This window comes from Schistocerca americana, chromosome 8 (assembly GCF_021461395.2).
Source record: "Schistocerca americana isolate TAMUIC-IGC-003095 chromosome 8, iqSchAmer2.1, whole genome shotgun sequence".
Taxonomy (NCBI): Eukaryota; Metazoa; Arthropoda; class Insecta; order Orthoptera; family Acrididae; genus Schistocerca; species Schistocerca americana.
The window spans coordinates 402,700,688-402,721,708 of record NC_060126.1 but is presented as its reverse complement, the minus strand read 5'-3'; positions in this window follow the sequence as shown (position 1 = coordinate 402,721,708).

Below are 21,021 nucleotides of genomic sequence, written 5' to 3'. Positions count from 1 at the left end.
ACTGAGAAAGGGTGGGGGCGGATTACTGATTTCCAGAAAAGTTTTCTAACATTGAGGTTGACGTCAAGTGTGCAGCGTGCGTCCATGAGGAGTGCAATGCTATTGGTGAGGACGAAGCTGGCTATTTGTGCGAAAACTATGGATAAATTTTTAATCACTTTACTCTTGTTTCTCTCGAAAGTAAAATGATCTTTTCTTGAAAAAATTACGATTAAATTGTGTAATTATTTGTTTACTCTCAGCATGTAATTTAGAGTGTAAATAAGTTCCTTTTTCTCATGATACTCTTTCTCTCGGTTAAAACTAGTTTTCTTAATTTATGTAGCTCTTTTTAGTAGTGTGGACATTATGACTTACCCTATAGATCTCAGTGGCCACTTGAGTATTTGTCTGTTGACTGTTGATTGTTTAGATACTTCCCTTATGCCACCGTGAATGAAAAAAAATGTCATTTATGAGGATAGTCTGACTGTACACACTTTGATTTTGGAGTTTATGGATCGATTACAACTTACCTAACAAAAAGCGCAAAACCTTAGCGCAGCCGTTATGCCTGCCCTTCCACTACCTCAGCTGCAAATATGTACCTGCAAACAAAAAAATCAAATTAATTACCCAACTTTATTTCTCCTAGGTGATAATGAACACAAATGATAGACTACGATTTATCGACAGGATATTGGGAAAGTGCAGATTTTCTCGGAAAGAGATTGCATACAAGCCTTGTTCGACTTGCGAGGGAATTGTAGTAGCCCACTTTTTTGCGAGCTAGTGGGGGGGGGGGGGGGTGGTTCAACATAGCAAGATTAATACCCATACTCAATATTTCACAGGTGTTATTTACGATGTGTAGCACAACGATTTAACGATTTATTTACTCTCTAGTATGTCCAGCTGATTCTGCTTTATGAAAATGAAGACGACAGTGGAGAAAATTTAATTTATGTACAGCAGAAGAGAGAAACAAATGCTACTAAAACGTGCTCCGCCATTTTTTGTTATCCAGCATTACATGCAGTATAATTAGCATTAAATTCCATGGCGCAAATACTTTGAATTATTTATTAGAGAAGTGGATGGAGAGTGCACACTCGGAGCATTATTAGATTGTTATGCTCCAAGTCAAACACATGCTAAGAAAAAAAAAAAGACACACTGCTAAGGAATTATCTGAAGGGACGGAAATCGATAGATGTCACGTACATGTACAGACAAACAATTAATTACAAATTGAGGAAAACATGGTGATTTATTCAACACAACGAGCTTCAGAAATCAAGCAATTCAGTTTGCATTGGTCCACCTCTGGCCCTTATACAAACAGCTATTCAGCTTGGCACTGATTGACAGAGCTGTTGCATGTCCTCCTGAAGCATTCCGTGCCAAATTCTGTCCAATTGGTAATCCTAAGATCGTTGGAGGGCCCTCCCATAATGCTCCAACGTCCTCAATTTTTCGAGAAAACCAGCAAGCTTGTTGACCAAGGTAGGGTTTGGCAAGCATGAAGGCAAGCAGCCGAGCCTCTGGCCGTCTGTGGGAGAGCATTATCTTGCTGAAATATAAGCCTATGACGGCTTGCCATAAAGGGCAACGACACTATGAATATAATCGAGGCACCACTGCAGATGACAACCGAAGGGGGCCGGCTATGAAAAGAAATCCCACTGCAGACCATCATCCTGGTTATCTATATCTACATCTATATGGATACACTGCAAATCACATTTAAGTCCCTGGCAGAGGGTTTATCGAACCACCTTCACAATTCCCTATTATTCCAATCTCTTATAGCGCGCGGAATGAACGAACACCTATATCTTTCCGTACGAGCTCTGATTTCCCTTATTTTATCGTGGTGGTCGTTTCTCCCTGTGTAGGTCAGTGTCAACAAAATATTTTCGCATTCGAAGTAGAAAGATGGCGATTGGAATTTCGTGAGAAGATTCCGTTGCAACGAAAAACGCCTCTCTTCTAATGATGTCCAGCCCAAATCCTGTATCATTTCTGTGACACACTCTCCCATATTTCGCGGTAATACAAAACGTGCTTCTTTGAACTTTTTCGATGTACTCTGTCAGTCTTATCTGGTAAGGATCCCACACCGAGCAGCAGTATTCTAAAAGAGGAGTGTAGGCAGTCTCCTTGATAGATCGGTTACATTTTCTATGTGTCCTGCCAATAAAACGCAATCTTTAGTTAGCCTTCCCCACGACATTATCTATGGGCTTCTTCCAATTTAAGTTGTTCGTAATAGTAATACCTAGGTATTTAGTTGAATTTACGATTTTTAGATAAGATTGATTTATCGTGTAACCGAAGTTTATCGAATTCCTTGTACCACTCATGTGGATGACCTCACACTTTTCGTTATTTAGGGTCAACTGCCACTTTTCGCACCTTTCAGATATCTTTTCTAAATCGTTTTGCAATTTTTTTTTCTTCTGATGACTTTATTAGTCGGTAAACGACAGCGTCATTTGCAAACAACCAAGACGGCTGCTCAGATTGCCTCCCAAATCGTATATATAGGGAAGGAATAGCAAAGGGCCTATAACACTACCTCGGGGAACGCCAGAAGTAACTTCTGTTTTACTCCATGACTTTCCGTCAGTAGCTACGAACTGTGACCTCTCTGACAGGAAATCACAAATCCAGCCACATAACTGAGACGATATTCCATAAGCACGCAATTTCACTAAAAGCCTCTTGTTTGCTACAGTGGCAAAAGCCTTCCGGAAATCCAGAAATACGGAATCGATCTGAAATCCCTTGTCAATAGCACTTAGCACTTCATGTGAATAAAGAGCTAGTTGTGTTTCACAGGAACGATGTTTTCTAAACCCATGTTGACTGTGTGTCAATAGACAGTTACTTCAAGGCAATTCATAATGTTTGAACACAATGTATGTTCCAAAATCCTGCTGCATATTGACGTCAACCATATGGGTCTGTAATTTAGTGGATCACTCCTACTACTATTCTTGAATAGTAATGTGACCTGTGCAACTTTCCAGTCTTTGGGTGCGGATCTTTCATTGAGCGAACGGTTGTGTATGATTGTTAAGTATGGATCTAATGCATCAGTATACTCCGAAAGGAACCTAATTGGTATACAGTCTGGACCAGAAGACTTGCTTTAAGTGATTTAAGTTACCTCACTACCCCGATGATATTTAATTCTACGCTACTCATGTTGGCAGCTGTTCTCGATTCGTATTCTGGGGTATTTACTTCGTCTTCTTTTGTGAAGGCATGTCGGAAGTTTGTGTTTAGAAACTCTGCTTTGGCAGCACTGTTCTAACCCGTTTTATGTACCAAGGAGGATCAGCTCCGTCGTTTGTATAAATCTCTCAAATTGCTGCTGATACTATTTCTTTGAACTCAAGCCACTTCTGGTCTACACTTATACACTACTGGCCATTAAAATTGCTACACCAAGAAGAAATGCAGATGATAAACGGGTATTCATTGGACATATATATTATGCTAGAAGTGACATGTCATTACATTTGCACGCAATTTGGGTGCATACATCCCGAGAAATCAGTACCCAGAACAACCACCTCTGGCCAGAATAACGGCCTTGATACGCCTGGGCATTGAGTCAAACAGAGCTTGGATGGCGTGTAGTGGAATAGCTGCCCATGCAGCTTCAACACGATAACACAGTTCATCAAGAGTAGTGACTGGCGTATTGTGACAAGCCAGTTGCTCAGCCACCACTGAGCAGACGTTTTCAATTGGTGAGAGATCTGGAGAATGTGCCGGCCAGGTCAGCAGTCGAACATTTTCTGTATCCAGAAAGGCACGTACAGCACCTGCAACATGCGGTCGTGCATTATCCTGCTAAAATGTAGGGTTTCGCAGGGATCGAATAAAGGGTAGAGCCACGGGTCGTAACACATCTGAAATGTAACGTCCACTGTTCAAAGTGCCGTCAATGCGAGCAAGAGGTGACCGAGGCGTGTAACCAATGGCACCCCATACCATCACGCCGGCTGATACGCCAGTATGGCGATGACGAATACACACTTCCAATGTGCGTTCGCCGCGATGTCGCCAAACACGGATGCGACCATCATGATGCTGTAAACAGAACCTGGATGCATCCGAAAAAATGACGTTTTGCCATTCGAGCACCCAGGTTCGTCATTGAGTACACCATCGCAGGTGCTCTTGTCTGTGATGCAGCGTCAAGGGTAACCGCAGCCACGGTCTCCGAGCTGATAGTCCATGCTGCTGCAAACGTCGTCCAATTGTTTGTGCAGATGGTTGTTGTCCTGCAAACATCCCGATCTGTTGACTCAGGGATCGAGACGTGGCTGCACGATCCGTTACAGCCATGCGGATAAGATGCCTGTCATCTCGACTGCTAGTGATACGAGGCCGCTGTGATCCAACACGGCGTTCCATATTGCCCTCCTGAACCCACCGATTCCATATTCTGCTAACAGTCATTGGATCTCGACCAACGCGAGCAGCAATGTCGCGATACGATAAACCGTAATCCCGATAGCCTACAATCCGACCTTTATCAAAGTCGGAAACGTAATGGAACGCATTTCTCCTACTTACACGAGGCATCACAACAACGTTTCACCAGGCAACGGCGGTCAAATGCTGTTTGTGTATCAAAAATCGGTTGGGAACTTTCCTCACGTCAGCACGTTGTAGATGTCGCCACCGGCGCCAACCTTGTGTGAATGCTCTGAAAAGCTAATCATTTGCATATCACAGCATCTTCTTCCTGTCAGTTAAATTTCGCGTCTGTAGCACGTCGTCTTCGTGGTGTAGCAATTTTAATGCCCAGTAGTGTATTATCAATTTGGAATGAGTGGAGCTTGTCTCTCAGGAAGGCCTCAAGTGAGTTTTCATCTGCATTTTTGAATAGGTATATTTTTCGCTTATTTTTTGAGCATTTTGGTATCACAATATTCAGCCTCGCTACGACAACCCTGTGTTCACTAATCCCTGTATCGGTTTTGATGCTCGTTAATAACTCGGGATTATTTGTTGCTAAGAGGTTGGCATCCCACTGCTGTCCAGGGCGCCCCCAGACACATCTTTCGCCTGGAATCTCATTGGCTGAAGTATAACTGTCAACAGTGACGAGTCCCACTTCGCATGAGCCTCGATGACCAGCAAAGACGTTTCTGGAGACGCTCCAGGCAGTGGTTGGATGCCAGCGTGATGAGACCAACGTGACGCCATATGGCCCGACAACCAATTTCTTTTCATAGCAGGAACCCTTTCGTTGTAACCCGCGCACACTCACACCACAGCGACACGTCGACGACATTCTAGGCTCCATTTTGTTGCCCTTCATGGCAAGCCATCCTGGACTTATATCTTGGCAAGATAATGCCCACCTGCACAGGGCGAGAGTTTTTACTACTTGTCTTTGTGTTTATCACACCCTACCTTGGCCAGCAAGCTCTTGGTACTCTCGCCGACGTTTGGAGCATTATGGGCAGAATGCTCCAAACAATGCGTGATTCTGACTATATAACGCGCTAAGTAGACAGAATGTTGCCTGACATCCCTCAGAATGACATCCAATAACTCTATCAATCAGTGCCAGGCCGAATAACTGACAACGTAAAAGTCAGAGGGCGTCACCGTGTTACTGACTTGCTCAGATTGTAAAGTTCTTTTTCTTGAATTAACTATCCAATTTTTCTGCAAATGAAATCATTTGTTTGTGTGTGCATGTACCTTACAACTACCAATTTCCGTCCCATTTGGGCAATTCCTTCGTGGTGCAGAGTTTTTTGTTTTCTTAGAGTGTAAATACACTCCTGGAAATGGAAAAAAGAACACATTGACACCGGTGTGTCAGACCCACCATACTTGCTCCGGACACTGCGAGAGGGCTATACAAGCAATGATCACACGCACGGCACAGCGGACACACCAGGAACCGCGGTGTTGGCCGTCGAATGGCGCTAGCTGCGCAGCATTTGTGCACCGCCGCCGTCAGTGTCAGCCAGTTTGCCGCGGCATACGGAGCTCCATCGCAGTCTTTAACACTGGTAGCATGCCGCGACAGTGTGGACGTGAACCGTATGTGCAGTTGACGGACTTTGAGCGAGGGCGTATAGTGGGCATGCGGGAGGCCGGGTGGACGTACCACCGAATTGCTCAACACGTGGGGCGTGAGGTCTCCACAGTACATCGATGTTGTCGCCAGTGGTCGGCGGAAGGTGCACGTGCCCGTCGACCTGGGACCGGACCGCAGCGACGCACGGATGCACGCCAAGACCGTAGGATCCTACGCAGTGCCGTAGGGGACCGCACCGCCACTTCCCAGCAAATTAGGGACACTGTTGCGCCTGGGGTATCGGCGAGGACCATTCGCAACCGTCTCCATGAAGCTGGGCTACGGTCCCGCACACCGTTCGGCCGTCTCCCGCTCACGCCCCAACATCGTGCAGCCCGCCTCCAGTGGTGTCGCGACAGGCGTGAATGGAGGGACGAATGGAGACGTGTCGTCTTCAGCGATGAGAGTCGCTTCTGCCTTGGTGCCAATGATGGTCGTATGCGTGTTTGGCACCGTGCAGGTGAGCGCCACAATCAGGACTGCATACGACCGAGGCACACAGGGCCAACACCCGGCATCATGGTGTGGGGAGCGATCTCCTACACTGGCTGTACACCACTGGTGATCGTCGAGGGGACACTGAATAGTGCACGGTACATCCAAACCGTCATCGAACCCATCGTTCTACCATTCCTAGACCGGCAAGGGAACTTGCTGTTCCAACAGGATAATGCACGTCCGCATGTATCCCGTGCCACCCAACGTGCTCTAGAAGGTGTAAGTCAACTACCCTGGCCAGCAAGATCTCCGGATCTGTCCCCCATTGAGCATGTTTGGGACTGGATGAAGCGTCGTCTCACGCGGTCTGCACGTCCAGCACGAACGCTGGTCCAACTGAGGCGCCAGGTGGAAATGGCATGGCAAGCCGTTCCACAGGACTACATCCAGCATCTCTACGATCGTCTCCATGGGAGAATAGCAGCCTGCATTGCTGCGAAAGGTGGATATACACTGTACTAGTGCCGACATTGTGCATGCTCTGTTGCCTGTGTCTATGTGCCTGTGGTTCTGTCAGTGTGATCATGTGATGTATCTGACCCCAGGAATGTGTCAATAAAGTTTCCCCTTCCTGGGACAATGAATTCACGGTGTTCTTATTTCAATTTCCAGGAGTGTAGTTAAAAGGTAAAGAAATTTCTGTTTCTGAGTTTTACTAATGAAAATGGATTTTTTTCACTCGCAGAATCCTGTCTGCAGAAGATCAAAAATAAAAGAAATAGTTTACGACATTCACTCATCCACGGAAAATGGAGATGCGACAGTTATTAAAAGTTTTAATGTGGAACTCTAGGCAAAGATATACATTGAGCAATCAGTCAGAACATCATGCCCACCTATCTAATAGCCAGTACGTACGCATTTGCCACGGATAATAGCGAAGATGCATCGTACCGTGGAAGCAATGCGGCCTTGGTAGGTCGCTGGCACCACATCTGCACACACCAGTCACCTAATTCCCCTAAATTACATAGAGGGGGACTAAGAGCCCTGATAGCGTGTTCAGTCACATCAACAGATGTGTTCGATCAATCTGGAACTCGCCACTGTGTTCCTCGAACCACTGCATCACACTCATGCCCTTGTGACATGCCACATTATCTTCTTGATAATGTGGCATGTTTCCCAATGCCAGTGCCATTGGGAAACATGATAGTCACGAAGGGGTGTGCGTGGTCTGCAACCAGTGTATGATACCCCTTGGTCATCATGGTGCCTTGCATGAGCTTCACAGGTTCCATGGATGCCCACATGAAAGTGCCCCAGAGCATAATGGAGCTGCCGCCAGCTTGTCTCCATCCCGCAGTGCAGGTGTTCCCGTGGAAGATGCCAGCTTCGCGCCCTCCCGACATGACAAAGAAGGTATCGGGATTCATCAGACCATGGAATGCTCTGCCACTGCGCCAGTCCCGATGGTTGCGTGCCCTTTTCAGTCGTAGTTGGCAATGTCATTGTGTTAACAATGGCACATTCATGGGTCGTCGGCTCTGCAGGCCCATTGTTACGAGTGTTCGGTGCACTGTGTGTTCACACACACCTTTACTGTGCCCAGCATTAAAGTTTGATGTTAGTTCCTCCACAGTTCGCTGCCTGTACTGTTTTATCAGTCTGTTTAGTCTATGACGCTCGACATCTGTAATGAAGGGTGGCTACCCAATCCCACGATGTCTGGATTGTGGCGAATTGGTTTCGCCACATGTAGAACACACTCACCATAGTACTCCACAGACACCCGACAAATCGTGTAGTTTCCAAAATGCTCTTGCCAAGCCTCTGGGCCATAGGTCAAACTCAGATAATCGGCACCTTCACCACTCTACACGCGGACAGTAAGCTCACTGGTACTCAAAATGGCTCAAATGGCTCTGAGCACTATGGGACTTAACATCTGAGGCCATCAGTCCCCTAGAACCTAGAACTACTTAAACCTAACTAACCTAAGGACATCACACACATCCATGCCCGAGGCAGGATTCGAACCTGCGACCGTAGCGGTCGCGCGGTTCCAGGCTGAAGCGCCTAGAGCCGCTTGGCCACGCTGGCCGGCTCACTGGTACTATGAGGGGCAGTTGGACAATAAGTTTCCCCTGTCGACTGTGGGCAGAGTTGTGTGATATGGGCGAAAGACGACACGGCAGGTGAACGCGCACATGCAAGACACCGACACACCATTGGGTAGAGGTCGACCGTGATCAAGCAGATGGCGCTGTCGCAGTGCCTGCGCAAGGTGGAGGCCAGCCGCTCAGTCTTTTCCCGGAGCTATGGAGAGAAGGTGCATTTTGGAGTAGTGCTCACAGGTGGAAGTGAGAGCTGTTACCTGCTATGAATGGGCACGTTTAGTATCAGGCACAGAAATTCATTACTACCTTGTTGAGGTGTATGGGTCAGGTGTGATGTCGAGGCAAATGGTGCGGAAATGGTGCCAGCAATTCAGTGAGGGACGTCAGCAAGCGCAGGACATACAGAGATCTGGACGGACGCTCACGGCCACTACAGATCCAAATGTCAGGAAGGTGGATGACATGATTAAAGCGAACGAGCGTATCACCATCGATGGAGTCGGACATAAGCGTGCCCACAATATCATCCACAACATTCTTCGATACAGGAAGGTGTCAGCACGATGGGTGTCCCGCCAACTGACCCCCCCTCCCCCTCCCCCACACACACACACATAGAACAACGCATGGCGTTACCATGAATCTGGTAATGACCTTCTGCTTCGGATTGTGACAGGGGATGAAACGTGGCTCCACCATTACACGCCCGAATCGAAGGCCGCATCCATGGAGTGGAAACATCCGTCATCATCTGTCCGAAAGAAGTTCAGAAGCAACTCTGTCTGCAGGTAAAGTGCTACCCACCGTTTCCTAGGACGCCAAAGGAGTTTTGCTGTTCGACTTTCTGGAGGATGCAACCATCAATGCTCTGCCGTACTGTGCCACTCTCTCGAAATAGAAAGAGGTGATTCGGAAAAAGCGGCCTGGCCTTCTCAGATCTGGCGTTCTGCTGTTGGATGACAATGCGAGACCACACACGGTGACGGCAATGCAAAACCATATTGCAACTCTTGGTTGGCAGCGCCTACACCATGCGCCTTCAGTCCGGATCTCGGACCAAGTGACTGCCATCTGTTTCCTGCTTTGAAGAAGACTCTCGGCGGAAGGCGCTTTGGCAGTAATGCTGACGTCAAATAAGCCGATCAACGCTTCTTCCGTATGCAACGCCCTGATTTTTTCCTGGAAGGCCTTTTGAAGCTTATAAAGCGGTATGACAAGACAAATCACTCAGTGTACTTGGAAATTACGTAAAAAAATAAAGATATGTCTTATCTTTAATGTCTCATTCTCTTTTTTTCCCCTTTCACACACAACTCGGACCACAGTCGACAGGGGAAACTTAAACTTATTTTCCAACTCTCCCATTCACCGTGCCTGCGCCTGAAGAGCGGTCATTCCTCTCCAGGTGACGCTTCAATCGCCTGGGCGGGTTCATAGCGATAGTAGACAGTGACCGTTATGTTTTGGCCTATCCGTGTAAGTACTCCAACCAAGAAATCAATATAAATCTGCTGAAAGAGGAGGGGGTATTATTGAGTTTAACAGAAATGCTGCAAAACCTTAAGCGGCACACAATCGAACAAAGACGTACCGGCAGTAAATTTGCAGATACGTTGGCGACAGAGGCAGATCGTGCTAGAACAAGGCATTCCAATTGTAGTTTATCTTGGAGCTCTGCAATGCCTTGACTCAAGTAGTGGCACGTATCTTCCCAGAGCCTGAGATGATACCGTTGCTACAGATTGTTTTATGTGGTCAGAAAACAGCAAGAAGCTTATCGGTTGTGGTATGACAACACGTCCCTTGTCCTGAGTACCATTTCTTACGTTTCATCAATACTTGGAGAAATAATAAAAATTATAAATGGAGCTCCCATCATGGTGCACATCTTTCAATTGCATGCCACTTCAGTGACTTGCATTTCAATTTCGTTGCCTAACATACTCATTTATTCTCATGTTCTCTGCACTGGAATATCCGAGATGCTCAGTAAACGAAGCTGTAATTTTATTATGGTAGCCGGGGGTGTTAAGCACTACAGTGGACGATAATGAACATTAATCCTACAGTCGGAGAGCATACTAGGAAATAGCATCAACTTAAGCTGATGACGCACTAAATGTCTGCTTCTAAGTAATTATTGACGTAATTCAGGCATGTAGATATAAAGCTCTAGGCCCTTTCCGCTAATTAATTAAATATTAACTCAGACGCTCATTACGAAACTGCATTTGCACTGTAACGACGAGCAACAACTGTGTGTGTGTGTGTGTGTGTGTGTGTGTGTGTGTGTGTGTGTGTGTGTGTGTGTGCGTGTGTGTCTGTCTGTCTGTTTTCTGCGACGAACATTTTTACGGGGATTATTGCACAGTTTGTGTAGCTAAATTCATCAAATGTGTGCTTGTATTGTATGCAGAGTAAACAGAAGTCAGCGAAGTAGAAAATACACGCTTTCATGTTTCATGATAGAAGTTTACTTTTTTTAACACAATTTCGATTTTGGTTTTCTTTCATATAATATATGTGTATATTGTACACTGTTATTCCATATCTGCAACTGCTCGAAAATCTCCTCAATCTCCATAATTGCCATCTTTTCCTATAGAGTACAAGAAACAGTTCGTTATATTCAGACCACATCAACATGGTGGCATTTGATTAGTATTATTCTCGCTACATCGATATTTCGACCCGAACGCAGTCAGTATACAATCTGACATCTCTTGCAATGTGAACAGAAGATCCTTTGTGTTGCAAGTAGCGTGCATCAATAGCATTTCTTGTTGCTTTGAAATGCTTGGAGAAAACATTAGATTTTAATCAGGGATAGGAAGAAGCAGGATATATTAGAGCATGTAGCACAAAGGACCAGTAGCAAAGAGGTTCAATGACCAGTTAGTGTCGGAGTCATCGATTTTGTGAAAGTGTTTGATTTGGTTACAGTAAAATCTATACTAACAGCTCTAGAGATACAAGAATATGAAATGAATATACACCATCCAATCAAAAATGTCCAGACACCCCTATGTAATGCGGAACTGACCACTAGATGTCACTTGAGGTGGACCCGCCAGTATAAAAGAAGAAAGGGGCTATTGTCTTGTCAGTAGAGAGACAGCAATGGAAAACGGGTTGGTCACAGGCACTCAATAGTAGTCGGACAAAATGGATTCTGGTGCAATTTTTATATCATATTGATGTCTAATTCATAAACTGAGCAATTAATTACCCAAAACACCGCCAAAGGCATCGTGGGTTTCTCCCAGCTGGCACATGGGTCCCTCTCGGGGAACTCCCAGCCCCCTTCCTTCCCCCTGCTCTCCCATGATGTAATCAGGGATGGTGGCCCAGGAAAAAAATGGTGGAAAATTCACTCAGTCCATCTCGAGCTGCTGCAGTGGGAGGACCTACTATTGAGTTCAGTACTGGGTGACATTAGTGAAGTTTTTATAGCTGTTGTATTTTGCGGATGGAGGGCACAAAATAATAGAGAAATATTTGGGTGACTGACATGAAGGCACCCTGAGAAACGCAGATCTCCTTCAGACTGGAGTATCTTTATGTACACTACTGGCCATTAAAATTGCTACACCACGAAGATGACGTGCTACAGACGCGAAATTTAACCGACAGGAAGAAGATGCTGTGATATGCAAATGATTAGCTTTTCACAGCATTCACACAAGGTTGGCGCCGGTGGCGACAACTACAACGTGCTGACATGAGGAAAGTTCCCAACCGATTTCTCATACACAAACAGCAGTTGACCAGCGTTGCATGGTGAAATGTTGTTGTGATACCTCGTGCAAGGAGGAAAAATGCGTACCATCACGTTTCCAACTTGGTTAAATATCAGATTGTAGCCTATCGCGATTGCGATTTATGGTACCGCGACATTGCTGCTCGCGTTGGTCGAGATCCAATGACTGTTAGCAGAATATGGAATCGGTGGATTCAGGAGGGTAATATGGAACGCCGTGCTGGATCCCAACGGACTCGTATCACTAGCAGTCGAGATGACAGGCATCTTATCCGCATGGCTGTACCGGATCGTGCAGCCACGTCTCGATCCCTGAGTCAACAGACGGGGACCTTTGCAAGGCAACAACCATCTGCACAAACAGTTCGACGACATTTGCAGCATCATGGACTATCATCTCGGAGACTGTGGCTGCGGTTACCCTTGACGCTACATCACAGACAGGGACGCCTGTGATGGTGTACTCTACGATGAACCTGGGTGCACGAATGGCAAAACGTCATTTTTTCGGATGAATCCAGGTTCGCTTTACAGCATCATGATGGTAGCATCCATGTTTGGCGACATCGTGGTGAACGCACATTGGAAGCGTGTATTCGTCATCGCCATACTGGCGTGTCACCCAGCGTGATGGTATGGGGTGCCATTGGTTACACATCTCGGTCACCTCTTGTTTGCATTGATGGCACTTTGAACAGTGGACGTTACATTTCAGATGTGTTATGATCCGTGGCTCTACCCTTCATTTGATCCCCGGAAACCCTACATTTCAGCAGTATAATGCACGACCACATGTTGCAGGTCCTGTACGGGGCTTTCTGGGTACAGAAAATGTTCGACTGCTGCCCTGGCCAGCACACGCTCCAGATCATCTCTCACCAATTGAAAACGTCTGGTCAATGGTGGCTGAGCAACTAGCTCGTCAAAATACGCCAGTCACTACTCTTGATGAACTGTGGTGTCATGTTGAAGTTGCATGTACCATCCAAGCTCTGTTTGACTCAATACCCAGGCGTATGAAGGCCGCTATTACGGCCAGAGGTGGTTGCTCTGGGTACTGATTTCTCAGGATCTATGCACCCAAATTGCGTGAAAATTTAATCACATGTCAGTTCTAGTATATTATATTTGTCCAATGAATACCCGTTTATCATCTGCATTTCTTCTTGGTGTAGCAGTTTTAATGGCTAGTAGTACAGTTTGGAAATGCACCGCAGTGCTGTTGCAAAATCCTTGTCCTTCTTCCAGACCCTGTACGATGAGGAGTCTTCCTAATATTCTCAATAAGGAACACCACTCCAACTCCTCGTACTGCCTTTTCTACTACCTCACGTTGCAGGAGAAAATTTCGTTTGGCGCTGCCCGTTCACATTGTGCACGGTTGGCTGAGCTTCCATGGAGTCATGAAAACATGGTCCTGTTGCATTAACTCAGCTCAGCCTGTTTCTCCACGGGATGCAGAAGGTGGTGGATATAGAACTCTCTGACGTCTGCCTCAATTGGAATGATGACAATGACAGAGCTACAGGCAGAGCGGGGCAGAGATTGGGGAACAGTTACAAGATGCAGAGAGACTGCCTAAAACCATGCTGCAGTTTTTCTAGAAGTCGCCCTTAGCAGATAGGTTCGGAGAAGGTGACTTGTTTCGAGATACGAGAGTGCCATGAATATGATTAACCAGTGGCTGTAATCATTAAGAGACATCTCCATAGATTTCAACACAAGTGTGTGGTTGAATGGGAAGATTTGATTGCAAATCGCAGACTGTATTTCCGCCAGAAAGCATAGAACTACAGATCTGAAAAGCCAGTGTTTTGGCCATAGGATTTTGACATTTCTTATGAACTCTACTAAGTGTTGCATTTTGCAAGTAATTTCTCACATAGCACTCCATCTACTGTATGTGATAAATCTCAGTCAACCATCATCCTCCAGTCCCTATAACCCAGTGTGTGGGGCGGCGGATGAGTTTGTAAAAATAATGAAGTCTAATTTGCTGGATAAATGCTTGCATGTAGAATCAGTTTCTGGCTTTTAGAATGTTGTTAATGCTGTCTTTCGCCGTTCTCAACACTGGCTCTCTATTTACTTTTTAGCACCTAGAAAGTGATTTAACAAAACGTGGAGCCAGTAATTAGAGATCCTAGTGCCCACTTCATTTGAGATACCATTATAGCTGCAGCTTATAGCTCTGAGGAATTAGGAGATTGTCCGGGATTTCTAATCAAAAACGGTTTTCCAAAATAGTTGAGTATATTCTGAAATCCACTGATAAAAAACACAAGTATCCCTACAACCTAACTAACAGAGCAGTTCAGAGTCTAATGCGCTGATGCAACTATAAATGTCCGAATTAAATGTTGAAATGAATGCTCGCCATAATTTGATGAAAATATTTCATCAAACGCCACGCTAAATATTTGGTAGAATGTCTGTCCCGCGACGGCACGTGAAAATACGACAATATGCAAACTGAAGCTAGATAATGAAAATCATCCCAGAATTAACACTTCACTTGGAATGTTTTCATGGTTCCGCGTATCTCTAGTAACTTAATACGGCACCCGAGGCTGTTTGTAGCAGTGACACTGATGCGATGCGACTCCCGACACGACACAGATGGCGTGTCCTTCAGCGTCTGGAGAGAACTGGGGCGTTGCTTCCTCGCGCAGCGTTCTTATATATAAAGCCGCGGTGCGGACGGCTAAGGGAACGCCTGATCTTTTCGGCTCTCCCGACTAGCCGCTGGGCTAGTAACGCACCACTTCAAGTTACATAATAATTTATAGCTTCTTTTGCTGATGGCCGAAGAAGCTCTTAATTTAAACGTGCATTTAGCACGCAGGTAAGTATTGATAATAAAATTTTGACGTGGCTAAGTTAAATATTTTGGGCGAGAGAATTAATTAAATTACACTGCACGCAGTAGATGAGTTCTGAACTGGTCCTTTTGAGATCCACTATCGCTATAATTTTATAGGTATTCAAAAGAAACTTTACACATCTTCATAGTCATAGCGGACCTCCAACCTATTTAAATCTAAACATCCTAGCCTTATTTATTAGCCTACTTAATCTATCTTGCTTCCTTCAGTTTTGAGACGAAAACCAGAAAATCATGAATTTCCACTAAAATCTTAATTTGTGAAATCCAAAGTACTGTTTTTATTAAATCATTATGAAAGATGAATCTAAATATAAATTTTGAAGTGTCTAGCTCTTTTCTGTTGCGCCAATGATTTTTTTAGAAAAACGTCCAAATTTCGAAAGTGGCTGAAGTTATCGAACTGATATTTAACACACATTAATTTAGTATTATTCCTGACATGCTACAAAAGTTTTAGGTCATTTGCTTGATTTTTAAGGTATTGCGCAACATTTATGGCGTCAGAGCTAGTTACAGCAGACTGGCTGGCACACAATGGAAACTGATGTGAATTTACTACAGCGTGAGTAGGCTGCTTCCCTACAAGTGGATATATCGCACAACCTCTGTTACACTGCCTACATGGCATTGAGATGGAATGCATTTCAAATACTGTTTGTTAGCGTGAGAAGTATCTAGCAGCGGCATGACGGAGTTGCACATATCGGCTTAATACCACGTTCCCTAGCCTAATCACTTTCGAAATTTGGTGAGTAGGGTGATTTTATTATGAGCTCATGCAGCCAGTGACATGCGACCATGCTTTCAGTCTGTCAATACATACACCATTTGTGTGGAAGACCATTTCATTATGAAGCAATACCATACTCGATTTATAAAGCTTGTATAGTTTGAAAGGTGGCTACACTGAGCCACAGCGCCAGAGATTGCGCCAAAGAGTTTTATTCCGGCGCCTCCACTGGCAGTGCTTATTGAGAACTAGCAGTAGGCAGTGTTTGTTGAGATGTGGTGGTGGAGAGTGCTTATTGAGAAGTAGCAGTAGGCAGTGCTTGTTGAGATATTGCAGTAGCGAGTCGTAGTTGAGAAGTTGCGGTAGTGAGTGCTTGTTCAGAACTTGTAATATTGTTTTGATGGGCTAGACACCAGATATTGTTGGATTGGGGATGCTGTAATGATCAGAGTGTGCTTATCGTCAATATATATGAAGGTAAAAAATTCGTTTGTTTTTCATTATTTCAATGACTTTAACAATAATGCCTCTTGGTCACAGGTTCAGTCAACACAGCATCTGGCTCGTGTTCTTGTATTAGACTGTATTTCTGGTTTCTATGTGCAATTATAGTATTTCTGTTTATTTTTTTAATTACTTCAGTATAAATGTTGTTTAAAATACCTGGTCTTATTGAGGAAGAACCATGCCAGATGTGTACGTTGAATCACACTTCCACACACAGAACAGCGAAACTTGTGCCTTGCTGTTTCGTAGCTTTCATAGTTGCTGGGGACTTAATTAATTAATTGTGTTAACGGAAATTTCGTTTCATTCTTTGTTGTTGTTCTCTGCAGTCAGATTGCGTACAAATACTAATCAGGGCCAACCGTTTACGAGACTGCGTAACCGGACAGTCAGCTACTAAAATAAAAAAGTATTTGCATTCATTCAATATAATTAAGCCCCCATGCACGTGGCGACCGCTGCTTCGGATCGTCCCTTGGAATTCTTCTGATTGTAAAAATAGCAGACAGTAGTATTGTTGTAGTAATTTGTAGTTTAGTAATTGTAGTCTATATTGCATGTGTAGATTTGGTAATTGTCATTCTTCTAATGGTATTTTTTGCAGAATTTAATTTTTGTTGTCTTGTAAACGGGTTTGACAATTTTGTGCAATTATGAATATTTCAATTGTTCGTTAATCGTGTTTGAAGGAAGCATTTCGTGTGAATGATATTGTTGGTGATAAAGTGTCATTTTGCGTAATTTTCACATAGTGACGAGTTTTGTATGTTTTGTAAATGATTACGCGATCGATGAAAAAGGCAAAAATGATGAATAGTGAGAATGACGAAATTGTTAACATGGCGAACTCGCCAACACAGGAGAACAGTATGATGAATAATGGAGTTGAAAACAATTTAATAAGTCGGGAAAATAGTCCGGAAACAGTTCAAAATTTTTCACAGTCAAAAAAATCTTCAGAATACGAGATTAACGACAGAAGATTTTGAAATAGTATCGAACAAAGATAGCTTTACAGCTATGACGAAAGAAGCTGGTTTTGCGGGAAATGTTAGGGGCGAAAGGAATTTCGAACCAGTCAAAGTGGAGCAGTTGATGGGTGCAATATTAAATCTGGGATCACAGTTGGGATCTGAATTAAAAGCAGTGGGATCACAGTTACGATCTGAATTTAAAACAGAGATGGGAACTTTGGCAACACGGTTAGAAACTGACATGGGAACAATGGAAACACGGTTAGACTCACGGGTAGGGACATGCTTCAAAAACATGAAAGATGAATTAAAGAAAGAAATTAGAGAAGAAGTACAACGGATTTTGAATGCTCACAATAATAGATTAATTTCAATAGAAATCAGACAAAAGGAACAGGATAGAGAACAGGAAGAAAGAGATCGCGTGATAGTACAAAAATTTTCAGAGTTAAATATACAACGTGCACACGATAAGGAAGAAATATTTGAAAGAATCGAGGAATCCGTACCAAATGACACATTAAATAACCTAACACAACAGTATGAACAGTTAACTACTAAATGTGTTAATACTGAAATCCGAGTCGCGACACTTACGGAAGACGTAAATAAACAGAAAGAACAATTAGGTTACTTATCGGAAAGAGTTGAGGAGATTTCAGATAAATTGACAAGTCTTAGTTTAAATGGGGACAGAGATTCGGGTGATACAGCTCCATTACCATTTGCAGAAACCGAAGGGTACCAGAACATAAAATAAGCACGTTGACAAAATTTAATGAACGCGTTAAAAGGGAATTTGAGGCATTACAAAAGCAAGTCAAACAAATTGAAGGCGAAATCGTAGGAAAAGACAGCAGAAGAAATTTAGAATCACAGATAGCAGAGGGGTTTGAAGAAAATAATTCGTTTCATTTACGGGATGCAACAAGAGAGCGCCAGGCGCGCGAAATTGACAATAATCGACGTTCGGACTGGGACAGACGCGGTAGGTCTTTGTCGCCACGAGGAGAAAACTTTGACTATAAACACTTCTTAACTATTCGGAAATTTAAGATCTTTCGCAATTCTAAGAACGACATTCATCCATGTTCATGGTTAGATCAATTTATGTACGCACTTCCACCAAACTGGCCACTAAGTCACAAACTGGAAATTATGTGCGGCTATTAAGGTCCTCAGGGGATTCACTACACTAAGTGAATATGTGCCGTAGCGTGCATAGGGCCCCGAGCTGTAGTGGTGCTATTTCCCTTTTAGTTTTCTGCACCGCTGCCTACTCTTACTATTCTTTGCATTTGTCAAAACAACTCTTCAACTATCAATCTATCTAGAGAGTCGGTAAAAGAATAACCGGATATGACTATTTTACCCAAAAGTGATTTCGGAAATTACCGTTTGGACTTACTATATCTTCTGCAGCATTCATTCGTAGTTTAAACGAAATTTTACCTGTTTATCTTCGTGACAATGTTACTTCATATGTTGACGATATTATTATTGCTAAACGTTCTTGGAGTGAGCACAACAAAATTTTGGATTCATTATTACGTATTTTTGCAAGAGTTGGCATTACAGTGAACTTGGAAAAATCTGAATTTGGTCGTTTTCAGGTGAAATTTCTTGGTCATATTATTTCTACAGAAGGTATTCTTCCTGATCCAGAGAAACTAGACGCTATTCGTAATTATGCTGTTCCTACCACAAAACGTGATGTTCGTAGTTTCCTTGGTGTCCGTAATTTTCTTAGACGCTTTGTTAGATTGGACAATTTGGCCACACCTCGTTTATGTGAACTATCTGGAAAGAATTCTAATTGGTGTTGGGATGAGAAAGCTCAATCAGAATTTGAACAACTTCGTGATGCTTTAGTTGCTGCTCCACTTCTTTCACATCCGGATTTATCTAAAGATTTTTGTTTGGCGACGGACTCATCATACAAAGGCCTAGGTGCACATTTATTTCAAGAGATAGAAGAAAATGGCATTGTAGTACAGAAAACTATTGCATTTGGAAGTCGTGTTCTCACGAAATCAGGAAAGAATTATTCGATTACGGAACTTGAAGCTTTGGCTGTTGTATGGGCTTTCACAAAATTTCGCATATTTTTGTATGGCAGACATACTAAGGTTTACACCGATCATCGAGCTCTGGAATTTCTTATGTCAACAAAATTAACACATGGAAGATTGTCACGATGGGCGCTGTACCTACAGGAATTTGATTTTAGTATTGTTTACATACAGGGTTCTTCAAATATTATTGCTGATGCTTTATCACGTGCGCCTATGGGTTTGAAACAAAGTGCTGAGGAGGACTGCAAAGAAAACAATTATTGTTTGATGTATATTCAAGGTGTTGCGTTTGAGAATTTTATTTCGTCTTCGCTCCAGGACATCGCTAAGGAGCAAAATAAGGATCCAATCTGGAAGGGCATTAAGGAGAAGTGGAGGAGAAAGGAAAGCGTAGCGATTAGACAGCATTATTTAGTTCGCAATGATATTCTTTTTAAACGAAAATCGGTCGACAACTCTGTTTGGTTAGTTTGTATTCCTGATGAGTGGGTCAATAAATTGATTTGGTACACACATTTCAGTTATGCACACTTTGGTCCCAGAAAATGCTTTCATAAATTACGAGAAAATTGCTACTTCAGTAATATGGAAAAACGTATTCGATCCGTTCTTGCCAAATGCAAATTATGTCAAAAGGCTAAGCCGCCAACTGTTTCTCACAAAGCACCGTTGGTTCCTATCATTCCAGCGAAATTAAAGGACATGGCTGCAGTCGATTTGTTCGGTCCAGTGGTTCGTGCTACTAATGGTTTTGCGTATATTTTAGCAGCAGTGGAATTGACATCAAAATATGTGTGTTTTACACCTTTACGCAAAGCAACAGCTCGTTCAGTATCTAATGCTTTCATCAAACATTTTCTTAAAGAAGTGGGTCATATTGATAAGGTTATATCAGATAATGGATCACAGTTTCGCTCTAAAATTTGGCTTCGTACTCTACGGCGTCGTAAGATTAAACCAATTTTCATTTCACTTTTTCACCCTCAGTCTAACGCTTCAGAGAGATGGATGAAGGAAATCAATAAATTGTGTCGACTTTATTGTCATCAGAATCACATAACATGGGATCAGTATCTTCATATTTTTCAAAACATTCTGAATGAACTCCCTAATGATTCAACTTCTTTACCGCCTATATTGATATTAAAAAATAAAGCACCGACAAATCGCATTTCTGAAATTTTTCCTTTTCCGCCTACACGGAAACTGCGGCATTCTGAAGTTGTGAACCTGGCTACATCTACATCTACATCTACATCTATACTCCGCGAGCCACCTTACGGTGTGTGGCGGAGGGTACTTATTGTACCACTATCTGATCCCCCCTTCCCTGTTCCATTCACGAATTGTGCGTGGAAAGAACGACTGCTTGTAAGTCTCCGTATTTGCTCTAATTTCTCGGATCTTTTCGTTGTGATCATTACGCGAGA